General features: G+C 41.2%; 1 pseudogene; it reads right to left on the minus strand.

The window, feature by feature from the left end:
• Nucleotides 1-13,927: 13,927 nt before the first annotated feature.
• On the minus strand, nucleotides 13,928-17,000 carry LOC142428070 (exosome complex component RRP46 pseudogene; annotated as a pseudogene).
• Between the last annotated feature and the right edge of the window lie 1,842 nt (nucleotides 17,001-18,842).

Here is an 18,842-nt window from a genome sequence, read left to right on the forward strand (position 1 = left end):
AATGACTGGCTAGAGGTACTCCCTCCACACTCCTGATTCCCCACTTCACCTTACTGATGGCGAGCCATGCAGTTCATACCAGCCAGAGCCTTGTGATGCATCCACCACCATTGGATCCGCAAGACCTTGCAGCCACTGGCCCATGATCGTTCTGCATTCTCCATCATTGCATGTAGCTGTGTAAGTCTAAAGAGGGATTCATGGACTAATATCAGACTTATGGACTTGATTTGGACTAGGATGGGATATTTTCTTAATATCCAATTACTCCTTGATATAAAACTCTTTTTCTTTCTCACCTATATGAGTGTCCCTGGGTTTACTGCTCAAGTCAACCCAGTCTAACACACCTTCCCATGGTATAGTAGACACAATCTAATGATTAGTATAAATCCCCAACTAATTCACAAGAAAAGTTTTTAAAAAATGAATGGTGATCTTTCTCCAGGTTAGCTGATGATATAAATCCTCTATAGCTAAGAGATGGATATGATTCCTGACCATGTGATTTGAAAGCTATCTCCCAACACATTGCTTTAAGAATGCCCCCGGAGGTAAGGGTGTCACACATGTTCGTCAGCTTGGATAGTCTTAAAAAATAATCTGTGCGATCGGATGTGTGTAAAAGCCACAGATTTCTCTATGAATGGTTTCAACTCCATGAAGCTATGATCTGCCATGACCTTGCGCTTGTGCGTGTTCCATCAGGCTCAATGGAAATTGTCTAGCTTGTATCTAAATAATAATTCAACAGAAAACTTCGTTTAGTAAGATTATCATATCTTTTCAGCTCTGACAATGAACATGATTATTTTTCTTTCCCTGTAATTTACCAAGAACAAAACTAGCCTTTTCATTTTCAGGAATAATTAATTGATGAGCAGTTCATTGATTTTTAACCATGGCCTGCTATTGGTTATATCTGTCCACATATATGAATAGAGACTGAAAACTATTGGAGCTGACATGATGAAAAAATTGAATGTGGTTCTGTGTAATGTGTTCAGAAAGTGGTAGGATGTTATTTTAGATTCCTTTTAAAGAGGCTTATCCTTCATTAAATGTGGATCCCATATTATTTGAAGGGTTCATGTGGTATTATGGAAGGACACTGGACTACTGGGATCCATAAGACACTTTCCAAATATGACCCATTTTTATGATTAAAAGAAAAACAAAACCTGATGTAAACTTCCAAGTAAATGAATTCAATTCAAATTCAAATCAACTCAATACAAAAGAGAAAACTTATCAACATAGAAACCAGTCCTTCTACATAACTTGAAATCCAAGAAAACTCCACACTTCAACAACTATAAATAAAAGGAGAAAATTCACCAATCACAACATGTGATTTTTCTTACTCATCTCCTGTGCTTGCCTAAGAAGGTTCTGATGTGAGAAATGGGAAAGAGAGAGACACGGCAGGAGAAAGACCAGTTGCTGGTCTTTTGGGTCCTGACTCAGCCCACTGGAAGTGAGGCAGACTATACTTGCATTTCAAAGAGTTTCTAGTAACTGATTGGTCAGAAACAGATGGCTGAACCTCTCTCCCAAAGGCACTCTAGGTGGACACTAATCCTCCAAACTTTAGTGTAGCAGCCACGATCATCAATGATGTGCTGCCTTGGAAAGGAGAAGATCATGAAGGAGCTGAAGGTCGTTCTAAACCACTGCCAGAAAATCTATCCACCCAGATGTATATGGTAGCAAAACAAACAAACAAACAAAACAAAACAAAAACCTCAATGTTGCTCAGGTGAAATAAAATAGGGGCTACGTGAAAATATTTTAAAATATAGATGATTTTAAGGCTCTATTTCAAAACACTTGGCTCCGGGGAAGAGAAGAGCCCCAAAAGGAAGGAAGACATGCCCCCTTTTATTCATTTCTCTCCTGAGTGACGTTAAAAGGTGACTTGATATGAGTGACAAAATATATAATTATTGAAAGTGGACCAACAAGTGCTCCTTTTTAATCTCCCTTAGTTGGGAAGCTTCTCAGAAACGTGTGCACGCTGGCTGCCTCTACTGGTGTTTGAAACACCTGTGGCATGGCTCCCGGCATCAGAGCAACCCAGCACGACAAACAGACAGATGACTAGTGTGCATCAACTTTAACTGACTTTCTGCTTTTGAATACAGTGAGCCAATGTTTTCAAATAGCGGTGAAGCGGTAATGGTACAGGTCTGAAAGGTTCGCTTCACAGGTTGGAAGGCACCCAAAATTCAGTTGGGGAAAGACTTCCTCCTCAAAGGTGGTCAGTCTCACTAAGGTGGAGGCAGTAAAGCTTTGGGGATCATCATCCACTTATGTGCAGCAATTCTAAAAGAGAAGAAACAGTGTAAATAGTCATTAATAATTAGAATGAGAACGGTACAAATTATGAATCTAGGAAATTTAGAAGTCATGAAAAATGAAATAGAATGCATTGATATTGATGTCCTAGACATTAGATAGCCAGAAGTAGAGTGTTGTCTGTAATATCTATATGCCTATAAGGGAAACCAATTAATAGAGTATGTTAGTCTGTGAGACTAGATAAACAAATTCGTAAACATGCATATGTGTATAATAAAGAATTCTCCATACAAGAGCAGTTGACTATTGAGAAAACATCCCAGTCCAGTCCAGATCAATTATATAAAGCTGATATTATTAGCCCATATGTCTGCTACTAATCTATAAAGTCCACTTTAGACTCACAAAACACATGCAATGACACTAAATGCAGGATGACCAGAGGCCAATGGGTTGAAAGTCTTTGGATCCAGTGGCATTGTAAGCATCTCAACACTGCCTGGGGTCCCCTTGTGGCTTCTTCTGTTCCTAGGGCTGCATTAGGGTAGGTCCATGTGGCTTCTCCTCAGGGATGTCTCACAAGAAGTGAGCAGAGAAGATGTGCTAGTCTGGGTACTTTAAAGAAACAATCCACAGAAACTCATGTATAAGAAAGAGTTTTATATAAAGGTTAAGCGTGCATAAAAAAAAACCCTAACTCTGTGCTGCCCAAGCCCACAAGTCCAACATTAACCCATTAAGCCATAAATACAACACCAATCCACAAAATCATCTCAATATCACAAAACAGAAGGTATGATCCTGACTGCAGGAGGAAAGCCGAGCCTGTGAATGTGTAAGCATCTCAGCACTGGCAGGGGTCTCCACATGGGTGCTCCAACACCCAGGGTTTCATCAGGGTAGGTCCATGTGGCTTCTCCTCAGGGATGTCTTGCAGGAAATGAGCCTTTCCAACTAAAGCAGGGACCTGGTTTAGACAGCTACACCCTGATCTGACCATCAGAAAGCAAGAGAGCCGAGAACTAGAAAGGCGAGGCTCACCGAGACATTTCTCCCTCCGCCCTTTAATTAGCCCCACATGTGTTTATCGGCCAAGTTGGCACAATAAACTAACTACCTCAATCCACCCCTTGCCAACCTGACACCTGTACATAGTTCTTCAGCTTCACGATTGAAATTAAGTAACACCTACCCTTAATCCTATAATCCTGTAAATATGCTCCCTCACCTATGAAAGTGTGTAAGCCAATGACTTCATGCCTTTATCCCCCCAATTTTGAGTGTCCAAGTTGTATACTTCACACTTACATCCTGGTTGTCTGAGAAGACAATCATATTTTTTCAACATGAAGAGTCTTCACTCCAGTTGGAACCTTGTAAAATCTGTATCCATAAGCAAAGTCAAATTTGGAAAGGCCATCCATAAAGTCAGCAACAATATGCACCAGTTAACAGGCTCATAAATCTTCATCTGGTTGGGTTCTGGTCAGTTCAATGTGGGCTGCCTCACTCAGCCTCCACAGAATTCCCATCGGTCCCCTTGCCTTTTTGTCTCTTGCTCTTTGATTATCGGACCAGCGTGCAGCTGCCTTGCTTGTTCTTTTACTCAATTTGCAAGCTATGCTACCCGTGGGACACCTAACCCATGGACTGTGTTGCTGTAGTTTGAGGTTCCTTCAAGACTTGCTTCACCACGCCATTGGAATTTACGGTTTTCTAATTTAATTAACTGTTTATTTCTTATGTTTTTTATATATATATAGATAGATAGATATAGAGAGATATATAATTATTAGCATTCTGGTTTTGTTTCTCTAGAGAACCCTATAAAACACAGACTGCTATGTCCAAACAGAGGCCTCATTGACTATGATCCATTGACAGACTAGACTCCACCCCTTCACTCATAATCCTCTCAAATTGACACCAGATAAGGTACTTACTACATAGAGTGCTATTTAAATTTATACCCCAACTACCAATGTAAAAGATGAGTAAGAGGATAAATGTTAATAATTGAACAAATATACAACCAAACTGCAGTGATCATTCCTGATACTTGTAAGGCAAAGGCTGAAATAAAAATGAGAAATTTGAAAATATGGACATGGTGATAGAAAAGCCAGAGATCTTATGATGGAATTTTACAATGTAAAACACATTAATTGCAAAAACTTTTTGTATTTTTTATTTAAGAGTTTTATTGACATATAGTTTACACATCCTATAATGCAATAGTTCAATCGCATTAAAAAGAATTTGCACAACTGTCAATTTTAGAATGTTGCCTTTTTGTTGTACTCATTACTTCCCCCATTTCCTTCTAGCCACCCCTGCCATCCTCCTAGGACATTATTGGACCAGTTACTGGCTCTACAGATCTACTGAGGTTGGATTGTATATTCAGAAAAGAATGCAAAAAGAAAGAAAACAATGACAAATTCAAACAAAGAAAAACTTTAATTGAAAATAAATCAGAAAATCTTAAATCTGGGACAAATTTAGAATAGCTTAAAGGGAGATCAAATGATAAAGTGTTACATTTTTACCTAATTATGTTATCAATAATCCAATCCACAATGCACTCTGTCTGAGAGCAAGGCTTTGAGTATCCTTAGTAGAAGGTCAGAGGCTTACTCCACATGGGGATCCTGAAAATATGTTTTTGGCTTTCACTGTCATCTATAGCTTTCAGTTAGCAAGGTGTTCAGAATCTAAGCTCTTATACCATCCTCCCAATTTGAATTTTATTATTTAAATCCTTGGATCACATACCTGGTGTGCTTCATCACCTTTTTTTTTGTAATGTAAACTTTTGACACAAATGATTCCATTCAAAATTCTCTCTTATATAATTACAAAATAATGTTTTAGGGGAACATACTTAATCTAACAATAAATTCTTGCCACTTATCACAAAATTATACAGTAAAGTTTATAAATAAAAACCAAAACAAACAGTATTTGCAAATTCTGGCTACTTTTGCAAATTTAGGCTACATTTGAAAATTCAGGCTACAAAAAACAAACAGTATTTGCAAATTTAGACTACAGGAGACATTGTGAAAAATCTTTTGTTAGTATACAATATTCTACAAACTTTTACACACTTCTGTGTGGACTTAGCTGAAACCTTACTTTGATGGCGGCTTAGTTTGAGAAAATCATTTAAAACCTCAGGTGATATTCTTTCTAATAGCTGGGCACCATATAGTTTCTTCAGCACACTTTGCTATAACACCCATATCTTCAGTGGTCTCTTTATGAGGGCAAATATGCAGATACCTTTTTTATCAATAACATAAATGATGACTACACACATGGACTTAACTGTATAGAATATACATGAATTAAACCAACAATATGTGGTGCAAGGTGGCAATAGAAAACTCAGCATCTTATTTTTTGGGGGGAAACATGGCCTGGGACCTAATGTGCAAGAGAATATCAGCTGCTCATATTCAAGAATAAGTTGAAGTTGAAGAAAACTAAACCATGAGTAAATGCCACCTGAATTGAAAGTGCATCTGAAAAACAAATTTGGCAAAGTGAACACTAACAATTTGAATGAGTTGCTAGAGGATTTCAAGGACATCCTATATGCAGAAAGCAAACAGTCACTAAAAAGACAGGAAAAAGAAAAAAAGCCAACTGAATATGAGAAGAGACTCAGAAAAAACATTCCGTTGAAAGTGGAGAAGCTAAATCAAATGAAAGAAATTGTGAAAGTAAAGAACTACGTAGAAACTTGCACAGGGCAGCTCCGGAAGACAAAGCATCATAATGAACTGTGTACAGACCTGGAGTTATAAAAGCAAAAGGGAGAAAATACTTAGAATTTGATAAGCTGAAAAAACCGAAGAGAACATCCGAGGCTGGAAGCACAATATTGCAGCATCTATAGGAAAATACTCCACAGATGAGTGGGCATTTTCCTAAAGACACTGTAATGTCATACTGTGATAACTCAAATGTGGCACCGATGCTGGAAACAATGTGACCACTATTTTAAATACCAGGTGGACATTTTCAGCAGAGCTTCCAGGTTAAAAACAGCTCATAAAGAAGAGGTGGTTCCCATATGGGGAATTAACCACTCTAAACTTATCTTGTGAATAGTAACAAAGCATTGTCTGACTCGTGGCTTAGGCTTGAAGTCACTCAAAATGCAGCTGAAGAAGGTGGTTCTCCTGACAGCAGAAAACCAGAAAACTGCACCCACTGTCACTGGGTTGACTCAGGCTGAGAGGGACCCTTATAGGGTTTGTCATGCTGTAAATCACTAGGGGAACAGATCGCCTCTTCTCTCACACTCAGAGCAGCTAATGAGTTTGCACCATTGGTCCTTTGGATAGTAGGTAGCACATACCTACAGGGCCACCAGGGTTCCTTTCGCAAAGTAGAGCTGACCGTAATAATGAGGATGAAGCCACGTTTTCAAAAGTGCATTTATGAATGAGGCATGGCTCAAAATGAGAAGAAACATGCAAATATCCATCAATCACCAGGACAGGGCGTTTATGTATTATGAATCTAGGATAACTGAAAGACATAAGAAGTTATACAGACTGCAAAAAGATTGATACCCTAGACATTAATTACCTGAATATGGACTTGACACTGGACATTTTTAATTCCGAAAGCATACTGAATGACAAACTCAGGGGAACAGAGTTGTACTCAGACAGCTTGATGCAGTGACTGTTACACTGGGCTCAAGCATAGCAAAGATTGTGATGGCACATGACTGAAAGATGCTCTGTTTTGGGCAGAGTTTACCCCCAGGGTTTCTATGAGTCAGAATGAGCACAATTACACCTGACAACAAGGAAAAACAATCATTACTAGCAAATATGGCTCTGTAATTGTCTATTCTGGGAGTCAATTGAGAGATGCAAGAATTCTTTTATTCCCTTTGCTACATCAATGTGAATACAATTTGACATGGACCCCCATCAGTCCATTAAAAATTAAATCATCAGAATGAAAATCAATGAAGTTTTCATTTTGTAACAGACTCAAAGCTATACCCTTGCTACCTCTGGGGTACTTTCTATCTGTAAACTAATGTTAAAGGCTGGCACAGAACCAGAATCATTTCCCAGGTCACATGTCTATGATCATGTTCAAGGAGCCCCCACCATTTTAACCCAAACTCTGTGACTGGGTTATGTGATTTTCATGAGTTGTGAATTTTTTAATATCATTTACTACTTTGTACTCTTCCTAAAGTAGCATAAAATGCATATGCTCTTTTATTCTAAAAACAACTGCCTTTTTTTCTGCTGAGATTTTGAGATGTAGCACGCATTAAGGAAAAAGAATGCTGAATGTTTTCAGATTTGGAGGAGCATCTGTGGAGCAGACCATCTGTTTCATAAGTCCGTGAGCTTTGCTTTCAGTTTGAAATGATATAAATTGGGTCAAGGTCAGGAAAACAGTGAACGTGGGAGGAAGACAACAGGGAGATTAACCTTTTGATGGCAAGAGCTATGGACCACTGATCGTGAAAAGATGGTAGGCCATAGAACTGACAAAATGAAACTCAGCACCAAACAAGTTCCAGGGAAAGAAAGTCATCCACCCTGTCTCCTGGCACCAAATACATGGTCTTCCTGTAGACTCTCGCCACGCCTAAGGAAGCTAGTTACCCTGCCCAGTCGACCTATGTTCCATTGTGGTTTTAATGGCTGCTTTATCAAAAGTAGATCACAAGACCTTTCTTTTCAGAGGCTTTTGGATGGACTCGGACAGGCAACATTTCGTTTAGGAGCTGAACTCATTCTCTGTTAATACCGCCCTAACCCTTCTGAATGTATTGAGTTCAAGACTCTCCTGCTTGCGTCACATTTGGTTCTCTCTCCACCTGATAACTGCTTGTAGATTCTGAAGAGGAGAAAGGTTGGCATTAGAGCCAGGTTTGCCAGCCCCAGCTATGAAGCCCATCCTGCATTCTATAAGTGTGGTCTTAATGGCCCAGTGGAAGCCTTGATGCTGAATTCTTTTGATTCCAAAATCACACGCACAAGCTTTGACCACATGCTTTGTTTTCATCTCTCGTGTCAGTGTATTGACGATTTGAACCTGGTTATTTTCCTTTGATCTTGCCTTGGTATAAATTCTTCTCTGAGGTTTACTATGAGAAACTGAGAAGGAGGAAATTGTTATCGCTAATGACTCTGAAAGTTGTTAGCTTTAATGGATTAAAACTGGAGGCATGTTAAACTCAGTGATTTCAGGTAACAGGGGAATTGAGTAAAGGACTTTCTAGGCTCTGGCTAGAATTTCAGAGTTCAAATCACATTAATGCCATTTAATGAAATCTACTGAAAGAACAACCCAAGCAAAAATCCTCCCACTGTGCTGTGCTCCACAAGACTTTGCGGTAGGCCATCCAATTTTCTCGATTTTTAAATAAGTTCAGATCTGGGTAGCTTTGTTTGAAAAGCAGAACAATGTCAAATTTCTTGTACACTATCTCCATTATTATGTTTTCTTCTATAAATGAATTCAATTGGCTGAATTAATGGGTATTCCTGAAAAAGCAATTATCTACACATTATAATTATGTAGTATTACTTAATTGTGTGTATACATAATCAGATCATGATTTTATAACTTAAGCATTTTCTCTGAACAAGATTTTAAAAAACAATCATTAAAATGTAAGATCATAAGACTTTAATTAGAAAATGAATTTCATAATCTCAAAATGATATACATTATCTAGTAGTAATGTTAAAATGTTTAGACTTTCAAGAAAAAAAGAAAAGAGTGAAAAATTCTGATTTGAAGGAGGTAATTGAAAGCTCACCAAGAATCTGTTGATTTGGCCAAAAACTTTTAAGCATTAGTTGTCCAAAAATAGATATTAATATATTTGATGGGTGTGAAACAGCATGAGTATAATCTTCAAGTGTTTGATCAAAATAAGAAAGTAACAAGATAGAAAGATGCTTAACTAAATAGAACGAATGCATCTGCCTGAAAATCTTTTAAAACTTCAAGGTTTCCAAACGTGTCTATTCCTAAAATAATATGGGAAAGGGAAATGAAGGCAGGAGAGAGGACCGAATAGGGCTGTGGCATCAGAGAAACACATCTCGTCAAGCCAGTCCACAAAGAATCAAAACTACACGTCCACTACCTACAGTGGCCCTGGTGATACAGTCGGGTGCTCTGTGCACAGGTAACCTCAAGGTCGGCAGTTGAAACCACGGGTTGTTCCTCAGGAGAAAAATGAGTCTTTCTACTCTCATAAAGATCACAGTCTCATAAATCCACAAAGGCAATTCTAGTCTATCCTACATGGTCTCTATGAGTTGGAATCAACTCAATGTCAGTGAGATATTTTGTTGTGTGTGAATATATGTGTGTGTGTGTGTGTGTGTGTGTGTGTGTGTGTATAAAACGAGTGAGAGCAGTGTGATGGATCTGATGTGTCAACTCATTTGAGGATGGGGGCATCGGGGTAAAGAGGGTATCATTTTCCCCAGAATATAGCTACGGCCAGTCTTGCCATGAGAAGTTAGACACAAAAGTAACCAAATACAGTAATGTCCACCTTCCTGATCTTAACTCCTGCTCCCACCACTATGTCACCAGAGAAGCAGGAGAGGTGACAATGAGCTGAATCGACAAAATCTAGACTGCTGGCAAGAAAAAGGAGAGATACCAAGGTTGGGGTAATCACCACGTTGACTGCAGATGAATAGGACCTGACTGCAAACACAGCTCAGGATAAAAGAGTTTCCATAACATTCTTGTCACATTGGAACTCCCAGAATTCCCTTAAATACATCCACCAAAAATGCACTGTAAGGACATCTGGGCTGTGCAGGGCAGGTGACTCACTCAAACAGGCTAATTTAACACACTTCCAAATAGAAAGGAGTCTACGCAGTTGAGGATAGTCATAATGGATGCATGGCTTCTAATGTGTCAAGAGCCAGAAGACATTATGGACCCTACATCAGGACCAAGGAGATAGAGCCACCACCCCAATCAAGAAACAACAGGTGTTTCTCAGTACAAGCTCTTGTTTGGGGAGAGGGTAGCGGGAAGCCACCCAACACAGAGCAGCAGATTGAGAAGGAGCTGGGCCCTAGCACATGCTTGACCTCTCCTCCCAGAAAATGGATCCCTGGGCTTGCCATGAAAACCAATGAAAAGGCAAAGGATTAAGAATTCCTCAATGCAGTTCAGAAAGACAACTCTCCCTACAAGCAGGATGTGTAAGTTCTGGGAAGGCCAAGAGAATGACTCAGCACCTTTTCAACTCCGTGTCAAGAACCTCTGGACATCTTCCTACCAAAGTTCTCATGGAAGCCAGAGCTAGAAATCGCCTCTGGTTTCATAGGGAAACTGACTGGGAACTGCCTGCTGAAGAGCGAGCAAAGTCTAGAAGATGAGCCCCACTGTGAGTACATGATTTGGGCCACAGGAGCACCCCCTACTAGCATAGTTTACCATTGTGCAATGTGAATGACAAAGTGGAAATATTACAAGGGTTGGTCCCTTGATATAAAACAACAAAAAAAGCATGGATTTGGGGCTAAGGACCATTCAATTGGCCAACAGCACAGCCACAGACTCTTCACCGGCCTGCTCCAGAGAGTGCTCTGTATACCAGGGGGGAGGTTAGGAAATCTTTGGGCACATGTTTTTGTTGATTTTAGTTGCTATTGAATTGTTTCCACTAATGGAAACTGATGAATAACAGAAAGGAATGTTGTCTGTTGTTGTTTTGTTGTTGTTATTGTTAGATTCTATTGAACTTCTTCCTACCCCTGGTGACCCTCTGTATAACAGAAGAAAACAACCTCTGGTCCTGCACCATCCTCAAAGCTGTTCTTCTCTTTGAGCCTATTTTTCAGGCAGTGTGTCAATTCATCTCTCTGAGATCCTGTCTCTCTTTCATTGTTCCTTGCCTTTACAAAGCACGATATCCTTCTCCAGGAACTAGTCTCTCCTAACATGTCCAAAGTATGTAAAATGAAGTCTCACCATGCTTGCCTTCGAGGCATATTCTGGCTATATGTCTTTGAAGAGAGGGTTGTTGGTTCTATTAGCAACACCATAATCCAAATGCATCCATTCTTCTTGGTCTTCCTCAGTCAATGTACAACTTTCACATGTGTATGAGGCTACTGAAAATACCATGCCTTGGGTCAGGTGCCCCTTAGACCTCCAAGTAACCTTTTTGCTTTTCAGCACTTTAAAGAGGCCCGTGCAGCAGATGTACCCAACGTATTCCTTCGGGCGCACGTCACTGGTTATCAGAAACTTCAGATGGAGGTAGACAAGGCAATAGATTCTATGCAGATTGCTGGGCAACTCACAACTCACAATAAACTCCAGGGTGGCTTGCAAAAATCCAGAGACACCTGCAGATTGGCCATCTCAAGTCTATATATTGTCTATATATATTGGGCCCTCTGGTGCCCCCTATGGACAAACCTTACCATTGTACCAAATGAGAAGGAGGAAACATTACAATATGTGGATTATAATAAAAATGGTTATCTTCTTGGCTTCTCCCAGAGACCACAGGTCTAGAAAAATTTTCATCTATCCCCTGGCTTGAGTTATTTCATACTACTTCCTGAGTGGCAGTTATGCCCACCTGAATATATGCTTCAATGTGGAAAATCTTTGTTCTCCATATAAAGTCAAAACAACCTTATAAGTATCTTTTATTGGCAAATGAAAATCAAGCACAGTCACTTAAGCCATCCTGAAAAACCACAAGGGATGTGCCAACGACACGGAGAGCAGCTCTCATCTGTGAGAGGAGAGTGCACCTCAGGCAGCCCAGGAGCAAGTGGATAAGTGTGCATATAGAAAACTCCATGTCCTTAGCATGCTGTAGCAGAAGGAAAAGTTAAATGCTGAACTTAAGCATTTCCAGTTGACTTTCTAATATTCTGAGAATGAATATCCCTTAAAGTAAACTGTGCTTTCTATTCACTTTTTGTTTTATATTTCTCCAAATATTCATATTACATGGGTACTATTCTGTCACGTTTTCTATATGCTGTGATTCTACAAGTTTTGGGTTTGATAAATAAATATGGACCTCATGTTGTGATGATAATATCATAGTACTATGGGGTTTATTTTTAATGTGGGCTTTCTAGTCCTGGGTTTGCAATTCTCCCCCAAATGATCGGTCAGATATAATTTTATGAATTAGTGGCCATTTACTATCCACCTAATTGACTTAAAAATTGTTGGTCACTTTCCGCTTAATTTTTACAGAGATTGACCTCACCCCCACTCCCACGTTGGACTTAGGCCATATTGTTAGAAAGCACATAGTAATTAACTAAGAGTAGGTGGGTTAGCCTCAAACACCCTTGAACACACAGCCTCTTTTGGGGTTTCCTTCTCAGAGAGCCAGGAAAGGAACATGTCCCTAGTCGTGGGTCCTCCCTGGGGCTCTGCTAGACTTGTCAATCTTTGGATGATGGAAGAGGAAGCAAAAACTACAGCACCGGAGGAAGCAGAAGCCATGAACAGATCCAAATGGTAACATCAGAGAACAAAGACTTAACTCCAGCTAAGAACCAAGAAGAGCAACCAAGTGACATCATTGAGTTCCTTATGAAAGTTTCCTGATGGGTAAGAATGCTTTGGTTTTGGAAAAGAGTAAATGGGTCTGTTTTGTTACTCCTATAAATGGGTCTAATTTTAGACATTGAGCACCTGTTCAAGAATCCAGGATAGGGGAATCTGCCATGTCACAGCTGCCTACTTCTAGACAACGTGCAAATCCCTTGGTTGGGGATCACTTCCTCCACCTTCCAAGCCAGCAATGTGGAATCATTTGACATGCTACCATCTATCTTCTTCTCTGAGGCCAAAAGTGGTTCTCTCCTTTTGTGAACTCATGTGGTTGCCTTGGGCCCACCAGGGTTATTCTGAGTAACTTCTCATCTCAGGAGCCTTAGCCTCCATCAAACCTGTGCCATCCTTGTTGCAATGTTAGGTAATAGAGTGACAGGATCTAGGTTCTAGGGTTAGCTATGGACACTGTTGGCTTGGAGCACACTATTATGTCTACTCTACCCTATACTGCTGTGGTCAAATGTGTTCCTATTTCTGTCCTTTTGCAATCATCCTTGGAAAAATAAATTGAGATATTTACTTTCCCTCAAGTTCAGAGGAGTCACTTCTTCCCTAATTTTAAGCCCCAGAAGGTTTGTACATATGTCCAAGTTGATGAGTATGTTGTAAACAAGTTAATGATTTGATATGTGTGCTGTGATTGACTGCATTATTTATATAACTTTATTTGACTGGCCAATATACCAAGCAAACAAAGAGAGCATGTACTATGGAAATTACATGACTGTGATTCCCCAAGGGATTGGTTAGTTCCTGGCTCTAGTGGGAAGGTCATGCCTTGAACTTGACCAAGCATTTGCGTATTTAAGGAGAGAATCCCTCAGAAGCACATAGGCAGAACGAAGAAAAGAATATAAAATTTAAGAGAAAAGAGAAGAAGTGTACAACAAGGAGTTGAAGAAGAATCTCCTAAAACATATATAAAGTGAATCAAGGGCTATAAAAATAAAGATGGTGAGAGGCCTGGGAGGGACCCTTCTGCAAAGTTGGCTGGCTATCAGCAGCTTCTGCTGCACATTGTGAATGCAAAAGTCAGAAGGACCTGGTCCTCCTTTTCTTGCTTCAGTGTGGGGTCCAGCACAAGATTCCCATCAGAGTCCAGAGCACAGGTGATACCACGGAAGAAGGCTCACATGGGTTCACCTACATCCACCAATGCAATGCAGGCAGCATTCAGGTATCAGGCCAGGAGGGAGCCAGCATTGCTGATGACCTGCTGCACCACAGTGATGGAGGTGCTGGGGTGTAGTGCCCCCAGAACCATTTCCTCGCACCTGTTCCTGATCTGCTGCTCACTGCTTTTCTGGGCTGCAACTGGAAGCCCAATCTTCGGCTTCAGGAGCACTTCCAGTGTGGCATTGTTGAATAGCTTTGCTGACCTTCTCTTCATCAGACCCATACACACCTGCCAGAACTGAAGTGTCGCCTTGCAGAATAGAGGCCGAGCCATCTGGTCGAGACAGTGGATTCTGTTCATAAGCAAGCGCTGGAGACTGCAGTCGGGGCTCTGAGGACCAGCCTCAGCCTGTCTCAGTATGGTTCTGGGTATCTGTCTGTATCAACCACGGTCGTGCTAGAGACCCCATGTGCAGCCCGCACAGCAGAAACTTGCTTCTAGGAATCTGGCTAAGGAACTGAGTGAAACTACCACACTGGCTACCAGCTGGGCCATTTGGCAGATGCAGAGGTGAAAGCAGGGAAATCTAAAGGCAGCCTGTCCTGGGTCATCTGATAGGACCTCCCCCTGAGGATGCTGGAAGGCGTACACATGACAGAGAGAAGGGGGTCCTGCTTGCTTGCAACACCATCAGGAGCTGAGAGACCTATCCTGAAGCAGCCAGGGGTGTGATCTACACTTCAGGAGAAATTTCCAGACTTTGCCTGCGTGCCTGCTGATTCTAATCTCAAGGTCTACCTGGTTCCTTTCTTAATAGACGCTGAACTGTAAGTGTGATCTGTGGGTTCTGGGTGGACACTGCAACCGATCTTGAACTCAGAAGGGAAGCAGAGAGAGCCTGGGGAGGAAGGTCGAGGGTCCACATCGGTGAAACAATAGGAGGAGCATGGATGTATATCTGACCTTCATCGTCTAGAAATTTTCTTTGTGATGATCTTGATTCTCACCCTCCCCTACCTCTGCAGTTGCTGAGGTTCTGATGGTACGACTGCTGCTGCACAGGCGCCTAGGGATGGTGGCTCTTCCTAATGATTTGGTCACCAAGTAGTAGAGAGAAGATATTTTACTGTAAGTGAATAATCAAATGTAACTTCTAATGATATCATTCCCATAATGGCATTAAAGAATGGTAGACATGTGTTTGAGCAAAGCTTTACATATAAAGTGCATGGTATATAGAAGAACCAAGACGTTTTCATTTTTAGGGGGTTTGCAGTGGCGGTTGTTGCTCATTGCCCTTCCATTGACTTTGAGTGATGGTTTCCCAGTGTGGTCAGTCACACTGTGTGCCGCGGGGTTTACCATGGCTGTGACCTCCCCAAAGCACATTGTCTGGCATCTCTTCCAAGATGCCTCAGCGAGAGTTTGTACTGCCAACTTGCCAGGTAGGAGTCAAACACTTAACCCCCTGGCCTGGAATCTTAGTGCCTGATAAGGAAGTCCTCAACACACAGTTTTCTTTTCCCATTCTCAGTGGATGTCATAAGCAGAGCCTGAGCGGGCACTTCATCTGGCATTCTTTGGCTCCCACAGAGATTTTCTGAGCATGCTCCCCAGCTCCCAAATGGTCTGCATCGTGTGTGGAAAAGAAGCCTTGAGAAAAAAGAGAAACAGTGTGTTTCTGAATCGTATTAAATTGGAGCCATGTGGAAAGCTGAAATGTTTTTAATGAAAGTCTTTATCTCCTAATCTGTTCCACAAGCACAGCAGTTAAATGGATTCCCTCCGTGGCAGCTTCAAGTGTGCTAAGACGTCTCCATGGGGCCGGGGAGCGCAAAGAGCAGCTTTCCAAGCTGTGTTCTGCTCTCTCAGGGACCTTGCCCCCCCAGTGGTGCTGCTGGCACAAATGGCTTTGCTTCCTCTGGGGACTGCAGAGGGAGGAGCACCTCCTGAGCCACCCAGCAAGAGGCCCTGCCTGCCCCTGCCTACAGGGTTTTCGTCTTTGAATTTTGGCCAGGGAATTGAGTATTTATATTGAGATTTTACTTCACATTAACTGGTTTTAAAGAGATGCCCGTGCAGTTTGTTGCAAACTGGTTAATCTGAACCCGGCTGGGCTTAAGGAAAGACCAAGGCGTAGCCAGATCCCAAGTTAGTCATGTATCCTGGTGAGAGTCCTTGGGGATTGTGTGGCAACAGGTTTCTGGGTGCTGTCAAGTCAATTTCAACTCATAGCAACCCTGTGTGAGAGAGGAGAAGGGGAGTGTCCTCCCGATGGGCGACAGCCATGAGCTGTAGCAATGGACTCAAGGAGAGGCCAACTGTGAGAATGGCACAGGACCTGCAGTGCTCCCATCTGCCGGACATGGGGTCACTGAGACTCTGAGCCAACGTGATAGCACCTAACAGCTACAGCCTCGGTGGGAGCACATCACCAGGTCTTTGTCCTGCCGAGGAGTCCTTGGACGAGTTTGGTTGGGCTGCCAAGTCCTCTGATAGCACCTGGGCACTGAACGGTTGCAACACTGGGCTGTAGCAATAATGCTCTAAACGTCTCATTGCTGGCCATCAAACACAAAGGATAATTGATAATAACGCACGTCATCACAAAGGTCATCATGGAGAGGGAAATGCAGAGACCAGTGGACGGGGATTTGGTACCCGGAGTTTCTCAACTTCATTCTATTGCAGTTAGCTCTTTATCTCTGAAATAGTGAAGGCACTTAACACTTTTCATACTCTGGCACCTCTTGCAGATACAGGGGGAACTGGAAATGATCATGAAGGCCCCTTGCTGCCTAGGCAAGGTTTTTATTCTCCTACTTAAACGCCGGTCATTGGTAACAGTCTTGAATACTAGGCACTCCACCCATTGAGGGACTCCATCCTCCTTCCTTTAACCTATCGAGAGAACAAAGTTTCTTCTGGGATATCCATCACTCACCTGCACCATACTTCTCTGATCAGAAGGAAACAAGCATTGGGGGGATGATAGCTTGTTTATTACTTGTGGTAAAAATGCAAAGAACAAAACATTTGCCTACTTATTATATGTTCAATACAGTGATACTGATCACAATCTTCCAGAGGCAAAAATACTGTTGTTACCTTTTTCTGATACATAAACTTAGTGCTTCCTAAATGATGGAGACATTTTCATGCCTAAGAAGTGATGCATATTTGGAGTGTCCTTCGCAAAACAATGGGAATGAACGAATCTGTCCACTACAGTTTTACCATATATTCACTGCTTCTTGGATGCATGCTTCTCATCCATCCATGACATTCAGCATATCTGTATTAAATACTCAGCCCTCCAGCTCCAATAATTAGGGCCCTGGGGAAGACTAGATGAATTGAAGATGTCACTGCTGATCATAAAGAACTAATAGCACAGACCAGGGTAAAGCTGAAGGTCATCCTGTGAACACAAGTGTGTCTAGGAGAGGCAGTCATGGAATTCTAGGTTGAGGCTATGGGAGCAGTGAATACTCTTACTAATTATCATTCAATAAAGAGCAGGAGAAGTGTAAGGTGGGATGGGAAACAGACTCAAAGTTATTGAAAATAAGGACAAAGCAGCAGCATTTTCCAAATACCAATGGAAACCAGTTCCAAGGAGGATAAGTATTAGTAGGATAAAACACTGAAAGATGATCAGACAGTTAAAGACCTGAGAGGATGACACGTGATTTCATTTCAAGGAGTATAACTCTGGATGTAATTTTTTTAAACGTTTTGTTAGGGGCTCAAACAACTCTTATCACAATCCATACATATACATACTGGATGCAATTTTTATTATTTGTGAATATAGATTATTATTAATAGGAATTAATTAACCAGATTTTGGAAGATATGACTTTCATTATAGTTCTTTAGTATTTTAAATGAAATCCTTTCTTTTAAAAAAATTATAATGCTAGTTTAGTTATTGAACATAACAGCATCTATGCTTCCTTTTCCTATTGATTGACGTAGGTTCTGCCCTTATGTGGAATTGTCTTTTGTTTGAGAATCTAGGCCCTTCCTACCTCTACAACTGGATGTTTGCTTTACTTTTATTCCTATTCCAACTGACTTCTATGACCCTATCATTCAAGATTACTTCCTAATACCCAGATATACATTTCTCTGGCAAACCTCAATACTACAGCTGTCTGGAAGATCCTTCCTAGATTCAAAATCTCAGGTACTATCCCCTACTTTCTTTGATCAATGCACATGCCTTAAATGCCTATCAGTTAAGCTTCAAAATGCTTCATACAAAGTGTTACCATTCTTTCCAGGACCCAGGCTTCCCACCCATTGTCTTTAAAACAGCTGGAGATTAAAATTTATTGCTATTCTATGATGCTCACATTCCCGACACAACCATTGAAGACAAAGAGGGAGAACAACGAAATGTGGTGAAGAAAGCTGATGGTGCCAGGCTATCAAAAAAATATAACATCTGGGGTCTTAAAGGCTTGAAGGTAAACAAGTGGCCATCTGGCTCAGAAGTAATAAAGCCCACATGGAATAAGCACGCCAGCCAGTGTGACCACGAGGTGCTGAAGGCATCCGTTAACAGGCATCCAAGAACAAAAAAATCATATCATGGTGTGCTCACTGCCATGATATGACCGCTGAAGATAAATGGATGCATAAGCAAATGTGGCGAAGAAAACAGATGATGTCCAGCTATAAAAATATATAGCTTTGGGGATCTTAAAGGCTTGAAGGTAAGCAAGCGGCCATCTAGCTCAGAAGCAACAAAGCCCACATGGAAGAAGCACACCAGCCTGTGCGATCA

The sequence above is a fragment of the Tenrec ecaudatus genome, chromosome 15 (assembly GCF_050624435.1).
Source record: "Tenrec ecaudatus isolate mTenEca1 chromosome 15, mTenEca1.hap1, whole genome shotgun sequence".
Lineage (NCBI taxonomy): Eukaryota > Metazoa > Chordata > Mammalia > Afrosoricida > Tenrecidae > Tenrec > Tenrec ecaudatus.